This window comes from Paroedura picta, chromosome 3 (genome assembly GCF_049243985.1).
Source record: "Paroedura picta isolate Pp20150507F chromosome 3, Ppicta_v3.0, whole genome shotgun sequence".
In the NCBI taxonomy this organism is placed as follows: domain Eukaryota; kingdom Metazoa; phylum Chordata; class Lepidosauria; order Squamata; family Gekkonidae; genus Paroedura; species Paroedura picta.
In genome coordinates, this window is record NC_135371.1 from 26,515,501 (window position 1) to 26,534,356 (window position 18,856).

Genomic DNA, 18,856 nt, shown 5'->3' on the forward strand with positions numbered 1-18,856 from the left:
TTTCAAAGGGAGACACCCTCTGAAGAACTGCTCCTGTGCAGGAGCCAATTCTAGCAGAGAATCTCCTATCCATTCACCACTCTAACTGGTGAATGCAGAACAAGATTAAATGAATTATGATTTCGCCAGAGCTTTCATGTTAATCAAACTGTTCTGGTACATCCAGTCACATGCTTGGATACATATGTCACTTTAATGATGGCACCTTCAAGAGGATAAGGCATATCCACGGGCATATAGGCCAGCAAGGCAGGGTACTGAATGCATGCATTTGCTTCATTCCACGCAAACCAAGTGCAAACATTAAATGTTATTTACCTTTCTAGTGGCTTCTGTAAAGCAATCTTCAGCTGCAGCCACCCAAAAAGGTCAGTCTTCTTACCCTGGAGACAAAATGGATGCCACAGTCTGAATGGCTGATCAGGCTAAGCAACAATATTGAAGATGCCTTCACGTTAGCAAAGGCAACTGTAAACAAAGCAGCAAATGAGTTCAATTGCATTGAAGGATGAATTGCTTTCATGGAGAGTTAATAAAAGCAATCAAGTTACACAGTACTTACCTATCGATAATAAACCATTGTGAGGATCTTCAGTTCAACAAACACAACTTGGTCTTTGGGAAAAGATGAGACCCTCTTTGTTCTTTAGCACAAACTTTCTAAACCTTGATGTCTATCGTTCCCCTCCCCTTGAATAATATATTACTCAAAACCCTTTGTTCTCAGAGATTAATTTCAGTTCAACGTATTTCTGTATACATGTATACATCCTAATTCTTTTCAGGCTTACTTTTATTGCTACAACTTTTGTACTAGTTCGAGATAGAAAGTTTTGATTCCATCAAGACAATTGATTGCTTCATTCAGAATCCCTCTACCTGCTTGTGTACAGAGCATTCAGTTTTAAAGCACACAGAACACGCCAAGTGTACAAAGAATTACTGATGTCATCAACATGGAAAAGTACATTGACATGGAAGTAGAAAAGCAGCATGTATATATCCATCTAAACAGCACAACATTCACTCCCTTGGAGAAAACAAAATGTAATCCTAAGAAACAAGACTTTCTGTTCATGTTTTTGAGATCAATAACAGAAGTTTAAATAGACCAAAAAATTGCATCAGATCAAGTTCCTAGATCAAACTACTAATCCCACTTACACTGAATTCAGCACCAGCTCACTAAGCACTTTGGCCAACTGCTTATTTACTTACCACGAACTGTAACAAATTTGACTGAAGTGTTGATAATTTGATTAACAGGACTTTGCTCCCTGCAAGCCTTTGAGGTTTTGGTAGTATTAAGTGCAATCCGATGAATGTGATAGGTGATTAAATTCTATTGTTATAAATGAGTCATTGGGCACTTTCACATGTGCATAATCAAATTCATTTACATTGAAGGTGCTTATTTTTAGCTGATGTTTTCCCCAATGGTTTTTCGATGCAGTTGTACTGTTGAGATTCTACAGCTACATAGAAGGTTTGGAAATTTCAAGACCTAAACTAAAATAAATTATAAACTGGACCTCATCCATTGAACAAAAGGGCCACTAAAATGTATTCCTTGATTGTTGGTATTGTGACTTCCTGATCAGTTCTGCCCTAGAATGGCACAGCAGGACATGGGATATTTCCAGAAATTTCTAAGTCATACAGATTCCCTCCATCAACATTTTAACAAGAAAAAAATTCCCAGAAATTGAAATATATGTGCTAATTACTTTCCCATCAAACCTTCAAGTTCAAATTATCTTTCCTAATCTTTTCACTTTTGCTACTTTAACACATGGGGGATCTATGCTCAGTACGTTGAGGGCCACAAAAGCAAGATGGAATATAAAGTATCTAGTAACAAACATGATCACTTCTTTCTCTAGACCAATTTTTTTCTGGATTAACTTTGGAGGCTCACATTAATGCTAAATCTAAAATAGTTTACTTTTGGTGTGTATAGGAGAAACCAATTATCTGAGATCCTCCATAAGATCAAATTTAATCAAATACCAAAGTTTTAAAGCAGGAAGTTCAAAGAAGCTTTAAGATGGATTACTTTTAAATGTGAAAGCCATGCCACTATTAAGAAACAAACTCCAGGGAAACAAACTTAAGTTAACTAACAAGGATATCAAGTAGGAATTTGAAGGGCAAACCACTACTTCTCAACAAATACTTAATTAGATGCATTAAGAATGGGAAACCAGCCAGGGAGGCAGCATGCCTATAGACAGCTCTTTCACATACACTATCCCCTTTTATATCACTTCTGAACACCCAAAACTCTCCAGCTTCAATATTCAAATCATCTCTGTATTCAATACTTTTACTAATTTGCCCCAATCTCTGAAATAAAAACAATTGTCCTGCTAATCATAAAACCCAGTTCACACCTTCCGATGCACCTATTCATGCTCTAGAGTGGCTCATCATTTCCGAAAGAGATAACAAAGAAATGGCTGCTTTTCCATTATTAATTCATCCTGGTCTCCTGTTTTGCCAGTTCCCTGGCTAAGCCCTACTATTAGACTACCCTTAACCACATCTATTCCAGGAATCCCCAACATCTCATCTTCACTTTCTAAAGTCTGCTGTACAATTTCCCTGTATTCAATCTCAATTCAAAATTATGGTTCCTTTTTAATGATAGAATCAAAACTATGTACTCAACATTACCTTCTATCCCCTTCTACACCTCCTTCAGCACTTTTTCTCCTCCCCAAGTTTCCTATCCCCGCTAGACTCCTGCTTCTCGTCATCCCCAGTATTTTCTCTCTTCTCCATTACATGCTTCCTTTTCCTAGGTATTCTACTTCCATATTCAAAGATGACTGTTTCCTTTTGTCGCCTCCTCCGAAAAAAATATCCCATGAATTTCCCTGCACCTCTAAGAGCCATCTGGTTTCCCTTGTTTCCATTTCCTCTCAATTCTAGGAACATGCCACTTCCTCCCACTTTCTCAGTTGTTCTCACTCTGCATTTTATTGAAACTGTTCAGTCGCAATCCTCCTTGACTTCTGCTTTTAACACAGCTGATTCCTTTCACACCCTGAGTGTCTATGTGGTCCTCAATTATTTTCCTTCTTTTCTCCCTTCTTCCTCTGCCCTTTTCCAGCTGGAATCTTCCCAAAATCTGTGATTGCTCCTCTACTCTTTTTATCTCTCTTCACAGTGCAGCCGTTTCCTTGGGACTCCCTCCCAAAACACAGGGATGATGATGCCTTTCTTTTCTTCAGCTCTTCTTTTTGAAGAAGGCTTTGACTTAACATCTTAGCACCATCCGCTACTGAAACAAAACCTGAGTTTACACAACAGAACTGAATACATTCCTTCCATTATGTTGGCCTTCTCCCTCCCCCATCCTCCCTCCATACACATTAATTTTAGAGAGGAAACTGCTTGTGTAAGGATCTGCATTTCGGCTTCTTAATATTTAACATGAACATTAATGGTGCTATATAAATAATAAATAATTACAGTGTTATGCTTGAGTCACTGGGGTGGATCCTACCACTCTGCTGAGCAAAGTCAGAAGCCTTCATTCAATTTAAAATGTTCTTCCTCCAATAGTTTCCTTAGGCTAGAGGAACACTTCAAACTGTGCTCACTGGAATAGTAGGAGAGTGTCTACTCCACTGTCCTGGGCCTACTCTGCTTCATCAACAGGGAAGACTGAACATTGTTATCACACTTACTGAAGGGACACGGCAGAATTATCGCCTCTTTACCCTTTGCACTATAACAGTTGTTCACCTGCTTTCAGTATTCCATCTATTCTGAATCATATCTAGTTCCCCTCAGGCCATCTTGGATTGCTGTTTCTATTGATTCATTTGCAAGGTCGCATATCTTGGAAACCCCACGAGAACATAAAAACAACTATCCTATTTATGTGTGGCCTGGCATTGTCACTTTCATTATAATAATGGTATCCATTCACTTTGGTGTTTGATATAGAGAAAAGCTGAGGCGACTCAAAGAATCATAGAACGGGAAAAGATAAACAAGTGGGAAATTCCCTTACCATTCCCACCTCCAAATTACTTCCTCTAAAATTCTCTCTCTAGCATGTTCGCATACTGATTTTTCTTACCATTGCCCCTTCCCTTAATTACAGTCATTCATATAATGATCAGCATATTCAGCCTTCACAGGGATGGACCTAATACAGAGAAATATCTCAGGGGGTTGCTGCCTTGAAGTGACCCGGCAGCAAAGAGCGAGCAAAGTCAAAGCCCAGTAATTCTGCCAGCTCTCCAGGGGTTACTTGGCTTGGATGTTTCAGTGGCACCATTGAGGTGTCAGTTCACCACCTGCCTCATACCGCCACCAGTTTGCAGAAGGAAGCAATGTGTCACTGTTTATGTAACAAAGTTTGCTCCTAGGCCACTGTAACTCTACCAGTCTGGTACTGAGTCCTCATCTGGACAGTTTTTAGGAAGGGTTCCCCTTTTGCTTAATATTTATTTCTGCATTCTTGAGGAGTCCCCTCAGTGTGCAGAGCATCATGTCTATGAATGGTCCTGTTCTGAAGTTTTTATTATCTACACAGCCAGTTTATAATTAGTTATAGTGATATTCAGAAACAATGACAATGCTTCGCAAGAGGTATGATGGGAATCTTATACAAAAGCTAGTCTTTATGGTGCCACAGCTGTTCTTCTTCAGCTTGAATCTTTGAAATAACTTTGTGGAAATAGAAAAGTATGATTAAAGGAAAGAAAATGGACATCACCAAACGTTTGTTGAAGCTGGCATTCTGGAAGAGGTTAAGTAGTAAATATATGGGGGAAAAGTATAGGATAGTGGCTAACATCTGAATTTAAGATCTATGGGATGGATCAACAGTTATTTTCTACCACCAGCACTTCAGTGGAACAGGGTTACTAAAGGCATCCATTGTTCATTCCACACATGTTGTATAATGCATTTTCAATGGACATTAGAAGAAGATTTTCCTGTTCTGCACAGGAAACTGCAGTTGCAAAAGCACACTGAAAGTACATTATCCAAGGTGTGTAGAATGAGCCAGAATTGGAGTCTAGTGATGTTCTGGCAGGGGGAGGATGTGCTGAAACTTGGGGACAGCATTTCAAGAGAATGTGCTTCAGTATCCTGAAGTGGGGAGGGGGTCTTTTCTTCAGAGATAATACTGTGGTTTCCAAACCAGAAGCCATTATTTGCCAGATACAGTTTGCTGTAATGTTTGAACTGACAAACCAGAGTCCTTCACTTTAGTTTTGGAAGTCATGAAATTGGAATGCTGAGAGAACATGTGATGAAAGCATAAAAGTAGCTGTTCATATGTCTGAAAAGTCAAACAATGGCTTAGGTTCCAAGCTGTGGATAACCCACGCCATAATTTGACATAATGCCTGAAAGGAATATCTATGCTGATTCTTAAGAAAAAATAAATTAAACACACAAATGGATCAATGACATATGGCAACAAAAGTTGGTCTAATTAAGAATATCACAGTTTCGTCTACTTAAGCTACTCTTTAGGATTTATTTGGTGCCAATAATAGTGTGCTTATGCACTGTATAGAAGATCGATGTGACATGGTTCTTGGCCAGAGTGCTTAAAATCTACTTTAGACAAGCTACAGGGAGATGCAGATAGTATGCCCACTAAAATAATGAAAAGACATGAATGGGTAATCTTTCCTATGCTGTACTATAACAATTAACTGAGACAAGTTAAAAGAAACCCACTGGCAAAGCTCCTTTGCTATGTGTGCAAGCCTAAACTTTGTTCTTGAAGAAAAATCAAAACCTCATCAGAAAGAATTTAGTTATCAGCTTAAAATGAGACTATTTTTTACAATATCTGTGATGATATCTAACCTTGATTTTAGCACAAGACCAAGATTATTATGGGGAGGGTTTGGTCCTGGGGTTTGTTTTAGCAGACTGACTCAGTCTGTACATCTTCTGAAGCCCCTGTAGTATAGTGTTGAGACTGACAGATTAAGATCAAATGTTCAAGCTTCTACTCTGCTATGAAGTTCACCTAGTATCTTGAGTCCCTAGCTATTGTCACTAGTAGAATAAAAATACAACAAGGTTACAAGAGTTTATTTATCCATATTTTGCACTGCTACTGTAGATCTCATGCAATATGTATGTATCAGGAATTGATAGAGGATTGGCATATTGGTGGTTTACTATCATTACTATCAGCCAGATTACTATCAGCCAGCTTTAGGATGCTTAGGGCTAATCCTGCGTTGAGCAGGGGGTTGGACTAGATGGCCTGTATGGCCCCTTCCAACTCTATGATTCTATGATTCTATAGGTAACAAACGCCTCAAAGTTTAGGAGTACTGTACTTGTTACCTGATGCTGAGTACAAATATCAGGTAGGTCTTCACAAATGCTTGTCAACTCTGTCAAAGACATGACAAATTGCTCTAGCAGGTTACCCTAGTGCCACATATCCGAGACTACTTCCCTCATCAAAAACATTCCTCTTTCATAGAAAATCAGAGGGAATGTGGTCAAATTCTGTTTTACAAGAGAAGCTTTAATAGACCACTCCCCATAAGACTTGCGCAAAATAAACTTAAAAATAATTATGGTGTGAGGAACAAGTTGTCAAGTCCCATCCAATTTATGGTAAAAAGTGTAGATTTTTCAAGTCAAGAGATGAACAATGGTGGTTTGTCATTGCCTGCCTTTGCATATTAACCCTGGGGTTCTTTGGTGGTCCAAGTAGGGACCAGGGTCAACCATAGTTTCTGAGATCTCATGTAATCAGGCTAACCCAGACCATCCAGGTCATGGCTGTATGTACATTAAATTTGGTTGAGACCAGGTATAACCAACAGCGACTGAAGGGCCCCTGCTCCCCCCCTCCCTAACAGAACTCCACCAGAGCGCCCTGGACCTGTTGTGCTGTTGCACTGTTGCATTGTTTGTACTGTTATACTGTTACAGCCATTGTTATTAATATTATTGTATGGTTATTAATATCAATTGTTTCATGTATTGTTCATATGTTATATGTAAACCGCCCTGAGCCTCCGGGGAGGGCGGTATATAAATATGATAAATAATAACAATAACAATAAATTACATATGTATGTTGATTGACTGATTAAACCAGGGGTAGTCAAAACTGCGGCCCTCCAGATGTCCATGGACTACAATTCCCATGAGCCCCTGCCAGCATTTGCTGGCAGGGGCTCATGGGAATTGTAGTCCATGGATATCTGGAGGGCCGCAGTTTAGACTACCCCTGGATTAAACTATTTAAAAATAAGAACCCAAGTACAAAGTGCGCCCACTGAAACATTTGAGAGTGTATGAAAAATGTATGAATACACAAAACATTAAGGATATAACATGGTGACCCTCTCATCCTTTACAAATTAAAGCAAATGCAAGGAAAGTCTGTTTGATTAACCAATTCAAAAAAATTAAATTACATCATACATCTCTGATACCAAAAAATAGTGTTAATCTTTTAAACACAGCTGAAGAACTAATTCCCTTGTTTAAGGGCTGATCTATCTCCCAGTTAATTAATACAGCCTTTTTATTTGGTGAATTTACTATAAATGACAGAATAGGTAGTAGGTGAAAATTCAACTGAATAAAAATAACAAAACAAAGAATAATTTCACTTACTGAAATATTTTGTCTTCAACAATATCAGTTAATAACATCAAACAGTGGCAAGTATTATACTTAACAAGCATACTAAAGATGCTTTGTTTACAAATTTGAACTTATCCTGATGTAATGGTTATTTATCTCCTGTGAATTCATGTTAGCACAACAGAGCTCACCCTGGTTAGATTTTTAAAAGTAAAGCTACAACACGCTCCCAGAAAGTATCAACCCTGTCAAATATCCAATTGAAAGGCACAGAGGCCATCTGACAGAACGCAAAAGATGTCAAGTGATCAAATATGCCTGTGCAGTTCAGGCTTTGTGGTGCTCTAGTCATCAATTAATCCTAGATTTTACAATGTTGCAACTGCTAGAATCACCCATCATCTAAAAAACTTAATTGATAGCAAGAATATAAAAATATTCCACCTCCCTTTTTCTCAGCAACAGCTGTGTAACAGTCATTGAAGCACAAGAAGTATTTCACTTCCTATATAAAAATGTTTAAAATTAGGTTTAAATTTCCTAAAGAACACTCTTAGGGAACATGCCAGTTGGAGTCTGGGTGTATATTATGATAGCTTCTGCAATTTATGCACCACTGCTTCATCTAATGCATTTGTTTTCATGTAGAAATTCTAGTTTTCTCTCAGATTTGGACACAACGTAATTTTACTTCTCTGCCAGTGCCCCATTGTAAGATTCCCCCCCCTGCAAATGTCTCCACCCTCCCTTACAGATTCCTATGAACTTACAATCTCGCTCTCTCTATCGTGAGGCAGATAGAAACATGCTGCCTAGCTTTCCAGTTCTCTCACTCCATCATGTAAAAGTGTTCCTCTTGTCTAACAGTAACGCAGAAACCTGACCACCTTTCGTGGAAGAAAACCACCTATTCTCTTACCTTTACAATACAGTGATACCCTTGGCCATGGTCATGTGAAAATATTGTAGAGCTATCCTTTAACAACCTTTAAATATTGAACCGATACAAACAATATTTGCAGTTGTACCTTTGAAGCTCTAACAAAAGCTTTGTTTTAGCATTTCCCACAGCGTGCAATAAGAGTTAATAATCAAATCTGTCCCAACCCCCACAAATGTTAAACAAAAAGATAAAAGAAATGCAAATAGCTATTGTCATGGAAAGTTAAAGTACCTGTCTGTATTTTTTAAGTGAAAACTATTATCTCTATCAATCAAAATTTAAGAATACAATAGCGCTAATCACACAAGGTACTTTTGACTGAGGTGCTTTTTCCTCATAAAGAGAGACTATAAATAATATACTTACAATTAGATACGCTATTTGCAATGTTGGTTTTTTTTAAAAAAAAACTTTAAGCAATCTTATTGTTAATAAAAATGTTCTGAATATGTGTGTTGATTTGCACCGTAGTAGACTAAAAAGTCCCTACACATTTTAATAAGGTTGGAGAAATTTTATTCAGAAGCTCTCCCTTGCCAACATGTGGTGGAATAGCACACTCTTCTGTTTGAGTGGAGTTACTCAAATGAAGGAAATAGTTAATTGGTAACCTAAATTCCTACTTCTGCCCTCGGTACTCAGCATTTCTATAAACCTTCAGCACTTCTATAAACCGTACTGAAAGCTAGTTCTTCTGCTGTTGTTTTCTTGGGATTTGATAGGATTCCCCCTATAATTCAAATCCCTGAAGGAAGCTGGCATGCTCCTACAGTCGGCATGTACCTCTTATAGAGTGCGTAAGAGAGACAGAGAGGGTATGCGTTTGAGTGAATGTGTGTGTGTATCTACTATATCAGATACAAGTTTTAATTTTTTTTTAAGTAGATTAAATCGGAAAGTGTGCTAGTAGCAGTTGCCAAATAAAAAGGCACGCCACAATAATTACAGCTAGATTAAAAGTAACAGCAAGTGATCAAAATGCCTTTAGTAAACAGTTAAAACTAGGATGGTATTATGCAAACCCTGCTCCTCAGAGAAAAGAGGACTGTCATCTCCCCTGCTTCACCCCACCCTGCTCTTCCCCTGCATTATCAAGTTTCCTACTCTATGGTCCTGGTACTCTCTTCATCATAGCTAACATCTCTAGTGTGCTATTAATATCAACAAAGAGACGATTCAATTTCCCCATAGGAAAAAAAAATCCTCCTTTTTACAACACAGAGAGCATTAGGTGAAGATAGAGCAGAAGCCTGAGTTTCTTCTTGCCTTCTACAAAAAAGCAGTATGTTGTACACTATCTGAAAGCATTCCACAAACAATGAAAGCATTTATCTCCAGCACAATTTTAAAGCAGGTTTTGTTCGTCGAAAGAACAATGCCGAACACATTCCAGTCACTACTCCCAAAGAAGAACCTGCCTGTTAAGGTTCATTATTTACCTGTACTAGTACAGGGGTTACCACAGAAGCACCTGCATTCACAATCAAAACAGCTACAACAAACTCCCTCAGACCACTGAGTTTACGGTGTAGGGACCTGAATAAGAAATAACTCTGACAATATCCCAGAAAAGACAAAAAGCTACCGTGGGTTCTTTAAGTAGTGTAAACTTACCCCATTAAAGAAGAGGAAGAAAAGCTTTGCGCCTCCCAGCCCAAGTGAACAAAAAGTTGAGAGTTCTGAGAAGACCAGCCGAAGACTTCTAACTACCAGAGTTTCTCTCTCCCTCGACACTGGCAGCAGGGTAAAGGAGGACTGGAGGTATGTGGTCTAAACACAACAAAAGCCACTGCCTTACTCTAGATTAAATATTCAGGAAGAGGCCCCTTTGCATAAACACAAACACTCCCGCAAATGAGTAACTGGCTCAAATCAGACGCCTGCTGTGCTTTCTACCTGTCCTGATCTCTCACGAGCTGCACAGCCTGTTTAATAGGGACGGTGGCTAAAAAGATCACACAGCTCTATGCAGCCCTCGCAGATAAATAGCAGCAATAACAACTGATAAATATGAATACTATTAAGTGCTAAATTGAGATTTGCCATTACAAAAGAAAACATTTTCTCACCCACACACCTTTGAAGGCAGAGAGAGAGAGAGAGAGAGAAAGACAAAAGAGACAGGAGCACTGAAAAGAACCAGTGGTAAAACAGTTTTCCCTCCCTTCTTTAATTAAACCTCCAGTTCTGCAGAATCACATACATTGACTAAGTCTCTAAGCACACTATTCAAAAGTGAATTCTACTGATATAGATACAACTTTTCATCCCCCCCACCCCCCCTCCAGGTAAATGGGTTAAGGATTGTGGTGCTTCTTTCTAAAAAGGGGACCTTATAACTAAAATAAATCAAGATTGTGTTGTATTATTTTAAAAGCCAATACTTCAATCAGTTAATCAATTCTATTACTCAAGAGCTATGCTTTTTAAAAATTGTATTTAATGTTCTGGGATAGCATTTAAAACATTATAATTTCAAAATGCAGTCTGCAATTCTAAATATCATATGCTGTTAGAAAAGGGAAGAAAATTGGGATTTTTTTTAAAGCTTCATGTGGCTCAGTATCTTTTGTCCATAGAGTATATGGGCAGGATCCAATCCAAACTAAGTCTCTCTCTCTTTCTCTTTTGATGGGAGAGATTAAAGTGCAAGTTGAATTCTTCTAGTGTCATCCTTGCCATTAAAACTGCGTAACTTTGGCTGGTTTGTATATTATACATTTTCAAAGTTCACAAATGACATACATGGACAGGGATGTCCTCTGACTTCAAAGACATCAGAATACAGCATCAGTGGATTAACAATTAAATTGATAATTCTGGTTTGGGGTAAATTCTGAGGTTAATTGCTGGAAAACTACTTTCAAATATTCCAGCATCTTCTACACATATATACAAATAAATTTCTACATGTGTGTTTTAGTGAGTATATAAAAACACCCTATATATGGAGAATATACCTTCTGCTTCTTATTCATTCATTCTTTCAACTCTGCAAGTAGAATATCAGGTCCAAGTTTTGCTTTGTTTAATTCTTCATTCATGGATACTTTGCCACATCCCACACCCCAACAATATGGTACTAATTATACAGTATGTTTTCAATACCTGAGATGTCCAATACTTTATTTAGAAGTCAAACCCAGGATTTATTTATTTTTGTAATAGAGCAGATAAGATTTTATCTGAGGGTTTTTTTTTACGTATAATTACACTATTGTTTTTGATTCATCTGGTATATTTTCATGGCTCAAAATATAAGAACTGATATAGCAGAATAAGAATACGAATAATATACTACTTTGCACACATTTCACAGTAAACACCTCTTAGAAGTGAGCATATATATGTCCCTATTTATGTTTAAGTGTTTATTATATATTTACCAGGATCCTAGCATTATCTTCCCTTCCTTTAAACAAGCAGAACAAATGCTCCAGTGAATGGGCTCCAACCTACTGTTGGGTCTTCAGCTCATACACTGAATTGTTTAAACTGCACAATCCCAACAATAGGCCCTTCAAGCCATGCCAAAATCAGGAACCCTGCAAAGTATCACCCAAGATGCATGCCAGGAAAACATCCTCACTCACTTTCTGCTCACACATGCAGAGAGGGAGTAGAACCCCGATACTGGGCAATTTCAAGCACATGTAATCTTGCAAAACTTACTTCACTGCCTAGCTTTACATTCTTCATTAATACCTCATGTTTTTCCCCAAAGGGGGCCCCCCAAAGTGGCTTGCATCATTCCTTCTCTTCTCCACTTTACCCACACAACAACCCTGTGAGGAAGAAAAGGCTGAGAGTGCACAAAAATGCCCATGAAAGTGCCTTATCCTGAACCAGGTCATGGGCCCATCAAGATCAGCATTGGCTACACAGACTGGCAGCAGCTTTTCAGTGTTCTTGATTTGAGGTCTTTCACGTCACCTACTACCTGATCCTTTTAATAGAAGATAACAGGGATTGAATTTGGGACCTTCTACATGCCAAGAAGATGCTCTTTCACTGAGATTTTTTTCTGTGTATTTCCCCCCCAATACACACATGCACATTATAACATAGAGGTGAGAAAAGATACAAAACAGTTGAAGGAACAGCAGCAGTAAACAGCATTGACACCCATTCTGTAATACATTTTTTGAAATGCTCTTAGTGCAACCAGATCTGAGGGACGGTATATTGAAACACACAGCAAAATTCTTGAATACGGCAGGGCCGTCTTTTAATTCTCCCTTAACACAAAGATGGCATCAGCACCTAAAAGTATCCTGATAGCACCAAAGGAGTAAAAACGTATTTCCCACCCTGATGGGGAAATAATGCTTACCATGATCCAAGACCTCTACTAGACACTATTTTTGAAATGAAATGACCTTTAAAATGAGGTGTTGGATAATACACTGCGCATAGATAACAGTGATCTAACCTTGATGCAAATAAACCATAGAACAAAATGTAATCAGTATATCACTGTGTAAAAGCCTTTGTCCATCCCTATGGAGGTTCTAATGACTGTTTTGGCAGTTCTGGCTGGTAGTTATGCCTCCTTGCTCACATATATCTCCTACTGGTTGAGCAAGCTAATGGAAATGCTGTTAGTGGAATCCAATATTAATGCTCTGTATCGTGCAAAACTGGATGCAACTGAATATATTATACAATTATAGGTGGTATCTAATTCCATAGCTAATAGAGGCTGGATTCTAAATTAATATTTTAATAAGGAACCTGAAATAAATACTATGGCTCAGGTAGAATATCATTGCATTCTGGATCTGCCCATCTCTCTTGCTGTAAAAGCCTGTTCTCTATTGGCGCAAACAGAACAGGCATAGGACTCCGGCAAAAAAAAAAAAAAAAATCTGTAGTCGAGATTCAAATGCCTGAGTGACACATCCTGATGCACCGAGTCAAAGATGTCATCTTCATGCAAGCTCCACTAGCTATAGCTGGAGAGAAAAATGAAGCAGAAAGGGGGGTGGGGGTGGAGGAGGGTAGTGAGACCTCCAGAAAATAAACAGGGTGTATGGTTTCAAAGGCTACAGACACAGACATTTCATTGTTCAAGCCAATTATCAGTGGAAAATAATAACAACAGATGGATTCAGAGTCACTGACTTTTCATATGCACTTCATCTCTGCACAACAGATGATGAAATGCGAGAGCTATCTCAGAAAGGCAAAACATCTTTCAGTAAAAGAACTCTATACTCCAGATGGGGACCTTCTAAGGCAGCTGATTATCTTCTTATAATGTTTTAAGATAGACTTACTGAAACATTTTCAGAACTAATCAGATACGATGGGTACAATGGCATCATTGTTTAGAAGATGAAGACGCTTTGGTTTTGTGACTGAAAATAGTCACACACATTTCTAGAAGGTTAGAAATGTGCATTTCCTGTTTCCACATCAAGTCCTCTCAGCTCCAAATAAAGGCCTGATCCCATCATTCATAAGCTGGCATAAAACTAGTGTGGGGACATTTGCCAGCGGAACCAGGCCCGAAATTGGAACGTCTGTTTCTGGCAGAAGACTAATTCATCTCCCAGCACACACAGATACACACTTACATTACAGCCTTAAGAAATAATGCGCTTCGCTATTTCTTAAGAAGAAATAAAGGAAGAATTATAATTAACCATTACAAGACCCCCAGGAGACACCTCAATATTCAGATAGTGTTTGAATAAACAGGTATGGTGGCTACACACTGTCAAAGAAATTCACCGACCACAAACACTAAATTTGGATATTCTCTGTTAGGTGAAAGATAATGCTCTCATTCTCCCAAGAATAATTCTGTATGAAAAGATGAAAGTATGATCTAATCCCTAGAGAGCTGAATGAAGCTTTGCTTTCCCCCTTCTCCATTACCACATGGAAAGCTACTTCTAACATCTGAGGGACTTTCAGCTGTGATTTTTTTTTGGGGGGGGGGGAAATCTTGAGGGTAGATGTATATAAGTCCTTGAGCATATGTCAAAGAACTTTCTGGAGTGTGGCCTCTATCTGCCATGACTTCCTAGACAGCATTCTGTACAGGAAATGTCTTTTACATCTTTCAGTTATCATTTCCCAGGATGGAAAATGGAAAGAATAGTTTACTTGTGTGGTTTGCACAATTATTAAACAATATTAAATCTCTAGTATCACATACCTGAATACTAATGATATCTGCATAAATGATTAATAGCAATAAATATATTTATCTGTGCTGTACCAGGATTGGTGGATGAGGTAAATCAAACCAATATGTAGTAAATCACACATACCAACCTTTCGCTATCACTCATCTTTTCTGGGAAATGAAGCATAATATGCTTTCAAAGGAAAATAATAGCAATATGTAAATGTTAATAGGTCAAGTGATAAGACACCCCAATAAGTGTCACATAAATATACAGTTACGAAGCCATCACCTTGTACAACCTTTTTATTCTTCATCTAAATCATGCACATAAGTAGTTTGAATAATACGAAATGGGTATACCACATTCTCAAAGACATGCACTAACTGAGGGAAAAATAGTTTATGAAAATACATACAGGCATATAAAACACAAAGATGGGAAGACAGTAATGACTTTATATGATGTGCAGCTTTCCTATAAATACCAGCATAAAATTTCCAATTGTTGAATACAAAAGAAAGCCAGAAAAGGACCTGTACAAATTGGCAACCATGTGACTATCAGAAATTAGTTCATGAAAAAAAAATTAGACTGGACATTACTACTTTTATTGAAAATTATACTGAGTATTAGGAAAGTATTTAGTCTGAATAGTCAGGGGTATGTTTTCTAAGGAACATTCAAAGCACACATTCCAGGCTGCTCAGAGCAAAGATCTGCAATCCTGTGTCGCTTGATCCATGCCCTGTCAATAATATTTCAAATTTATTCCTCCTTGCTTGATTGCCCATAATGCTGCCATCAAACCAAGTATTGCTACTTCCTGCCCAACACATGGTGATAGATATATTTTAATAGCCATGCATTTCTGAAAAATATTAAATAACATAAGTTTGGGAAATCTTTCTTAATTTAGGTTATCAGGTTTATATACTTATATAAATATAAATAAATATTAAAAACCCTATTCATTCATTCATTTAGAATCCCGCCATGAGGGTACTCACTAGAACACCATGGAGGACCCATATAAGACCAGTATTGTGGCAGCTACATTGGCTCCCAGTGGAGTTCCAGGTTCACTTCAAGGTGTTGGTTTTAACCTTCAAGGCCATATGCAGTCCCGGCCCAGCATATTATATGGACTGCCTATCTGAATACATCCCCTGGAGGGCACTGTGTTCAAACTGTCTGGTAGACCCCAGACCTAATTAAGTCCAACTGGCTTCAACCAGGGCCAGGCTTTTTCAGCCAGCCCCTGCCTAGTGCAATGAGCTCCCAGAGAACATCAGGGCCTTAACAGAACAATCACAATTATAGGTAAAGGTAAAGGTATGCTCTGTGCAAGCACCGGGTCAAGTCTGACCCTTGGGGTGACGCCCTCTAGCGTTTTCATGGCAGACTCAATACGGGGTGGTTTGCCAGTGCCTTCCCCAGTCATTAACGTTTACCCCCCCCCCAGCAAGCTGGGTACTCATTTTACTGACCTCGGAAGGATGGAAGGCTGAGTCAACCTTGAGCCAGCTGCTGGGATCGAACTCCCAGCCTCATGGGCAGAGCTTTTAGACTGCATGACTGCTGCCTTACCACTCTGCACCACAAGAGGCTCTAATCACAATTATAATCCCAATTATAATCATAATCAAAATTTTACAGGCCCTGTAAGGCAGAGCTCTTCCACCAGGCTTATGGCTTTTTGGACAAATGAATCTACCAACATGAATAGGTCTCCCATGCCATAAGGAGACAGCTCCCACCAGCTTCTCCTGGAAGAGGAACAAGTTGGAAACACCCATTCTTCAAATGGACCTCTTGAGGGCCCGACACCACTCCACTTGTTGAGTGACACCACGCATGATAAGCACAGCCTACGAAGGGAATTACACTGACAGAGCCAGTCCCTCTGATATGATGGTCCCAGACCATTTAGGGCTACCAAGGTGAGTACCAGCTCCTTGAACTTATATATAAAAACATATTCACAATAAAACACATAAAATAATAAAACAATAAAACACATATTCACAATAAAACACATGGCAGATACAAACAGAATGAAACCCCCTCATCCTTGGATACTGGCCTTTAATTGGAAGGGTCTTTCATAGGCAAAATGTGTGTGTAATGTCCTGTCATGCTGCAGTCAATTTATGGTGATGCCATAAGTTTTTCAGAACAAGAGGCTAACAGATATGGTTTGCCATCATAAGCAAGAAACCCACAGAAAACGTTCCACCTTGAGGGACTATGTATCTCTCTTCAGAAGGACATTTGAAGTAGGACTCCATTAAGGAATTTTAGTTGTAGGTCCAATAACAGAAGAGCAAATAAATCCCTTCAACTTCTTTGAATACAAATCCTATGCAGTGGTCCACAACCTTTTTATCACCGAGGTCCGGTCAACGCTTGACAATTTTACTGAGGCCTGGGGGGGGGGAGTCTTTTGTTGAGGGATGTTGCGACTGCTGCCTGAGCCCCTGCTCCAGTTGCTTTCCTGCTGCCACCCCTGACTTCCCGCCACCCGCAGCTGCGTAGTACCACACCGAGGGGAAGCCTCAGCCATGGCGGCCACTGGAGAGCACCAAAGGTGAACAGGCGGCAGAGTAGCAAGGCAGCCCCCGAGGCAGCAGCCAGGGAGGAGAACAAGGAGGAGCCACGGCCCGGTGCCGACTGATCTAAGGACCAGTATCGGTCCCAGGACCAGGGGTTGAGGACCACTGCTATAGGGATTTAAAGGTAATACCCACCATTTTTAGTTGTGTCTTGAAGAAATAGTCCCAGTCTGTAAGAACTGGCAAGATACTGAACTGGTAACATTAGTGGATAATCAATAGGCAATACAATCTCAGTTTATAATTGCAAAACTGTGATAATGTCAAATGGAAAACTGGATCATCATTGTTGGCACTGTAAGGTAGGAGGTTGGACTCCATAGCATTATATTCCAATGAGGTCCCTTCCTGCCCCAAATCCCACCCATTCTCAGTTCTACCCCCAAAGTCTCCAGGTATTTTCCAACCCAAGACTGAAAATCCTATTTAGCAAGATTGGTCCAAAGTCGCCCAGTAAGCTTCACAGTCTAACCTCTATAACACTTCAGTATTCTAACCACTGCACCACACAAGTTTACTTGTGTTCTGTTGTGCTCTGTCTTGCCTTTGACTGGTTAATTTTGCATAATGATTCATTTGGGATAGCCTCAACTAAAATGGAATCAGTACTAAACATCCAAATAGTGGTGTGCGATATTCTATAAATACAGCTGGGCACTTCCACTCCTTTTCTCACTGTAGCCTTTTATGTACCACCAAAATCTGCTCCTGAAAATTGGTTCTCTAGAGAAACAGTCAATGGACCACAAAGGACTATAATTGGAAAAAGGTGTTGTGCAACACCCACATATTTAAGCAAAAGAACTTTCAGCTTTTGGATATGCTTTGCTAGATGGCATCAAGGCTTATTTTCAAAAGCCTTTGCTCAGTCACAATTCAGAACATTAATCAAGAGGCAAAAGAAGAGTAATGGGTGGGATAGGTAGACTCTACATTCAGCAAAAATGAGATTCTCCCTTGGATAATCAAGCAGGGTTTATGCCATTATCTCTGCTTTGGACCACAACCAGAAGGACACACACAGTGAGCCTAGCCACAGGATGGGAAACCACGCTAATTGCTGAAGTCTGCTTTAGTGTCTGACCACCACTTGGCAAGTACAAAGCACTTGCCTGGTTACAAGCCATAGGTTAGCACAGCTGGAGCTGCATAGCAAGTTATTGAAGATATTATTTTAGTTGTAGCATCTGGTGCTTCAGCACATGCCATATGCCATTCTATTGACTTCCTAAGACCAGCTTCCAGCTTTATTTCTTTTATATCGTCAATTTAAAAATAAAATTCCATTACACTCAACAAGTTTTAATTTCTGAATTTAGTCGCTGATGACTTCTGAGACATTTGGATGAGTATATTTCTTCTCCAGTGTTTATGGGAAGTGAAATTTTGTTTGTTTGTATGTTTGTTTAGGAGATTTATATGCTGCCTCTCCAGTCCTCTTGACTGGATTATCAAAATAATCCAAAGGGGGGGGGGGGGAGAATAAAAAAAACTGAAACCTGTTCTTTATAGAAATGTGGAAGAAGGGCTAGAATTCAACTCTTTGCTTTGGAAATGCG

At 39.1% G+C, this 18,856-nt stretch overlaps 1 protein-coding gene across 16 annotated transcripts in view; it reads right to left on the minus strand.

The window, feature by feature from the left end:
* The window catches only part of FOXP1 (forkhead box P1), a 613,965-nt gene that overhangs the window by 349,049 nt on the left and 246,060 nt on the right, over window positions 1-18,856 (minus strand). For 12 of the 16 annotated variants that reach the window (XR_013228958.1, XM_077325163.1, XM_077325160.1 and 9 more), the window contains one exon: window positions 319-383. The exons of 3 other annotated variants lie outside the window; for them this stretch is intronic. The gene's annotated coding sequence lies outside the window, so the exon portion shown is untranslated. Of the gene's footprint in view, window positions 1-318; window positions 384-10,159; window positions 10,325-18,856 lie in introns of those variants that run through there. One more of the 16 variants, XM_077325167.1, reaches the window with a different exon arrangement.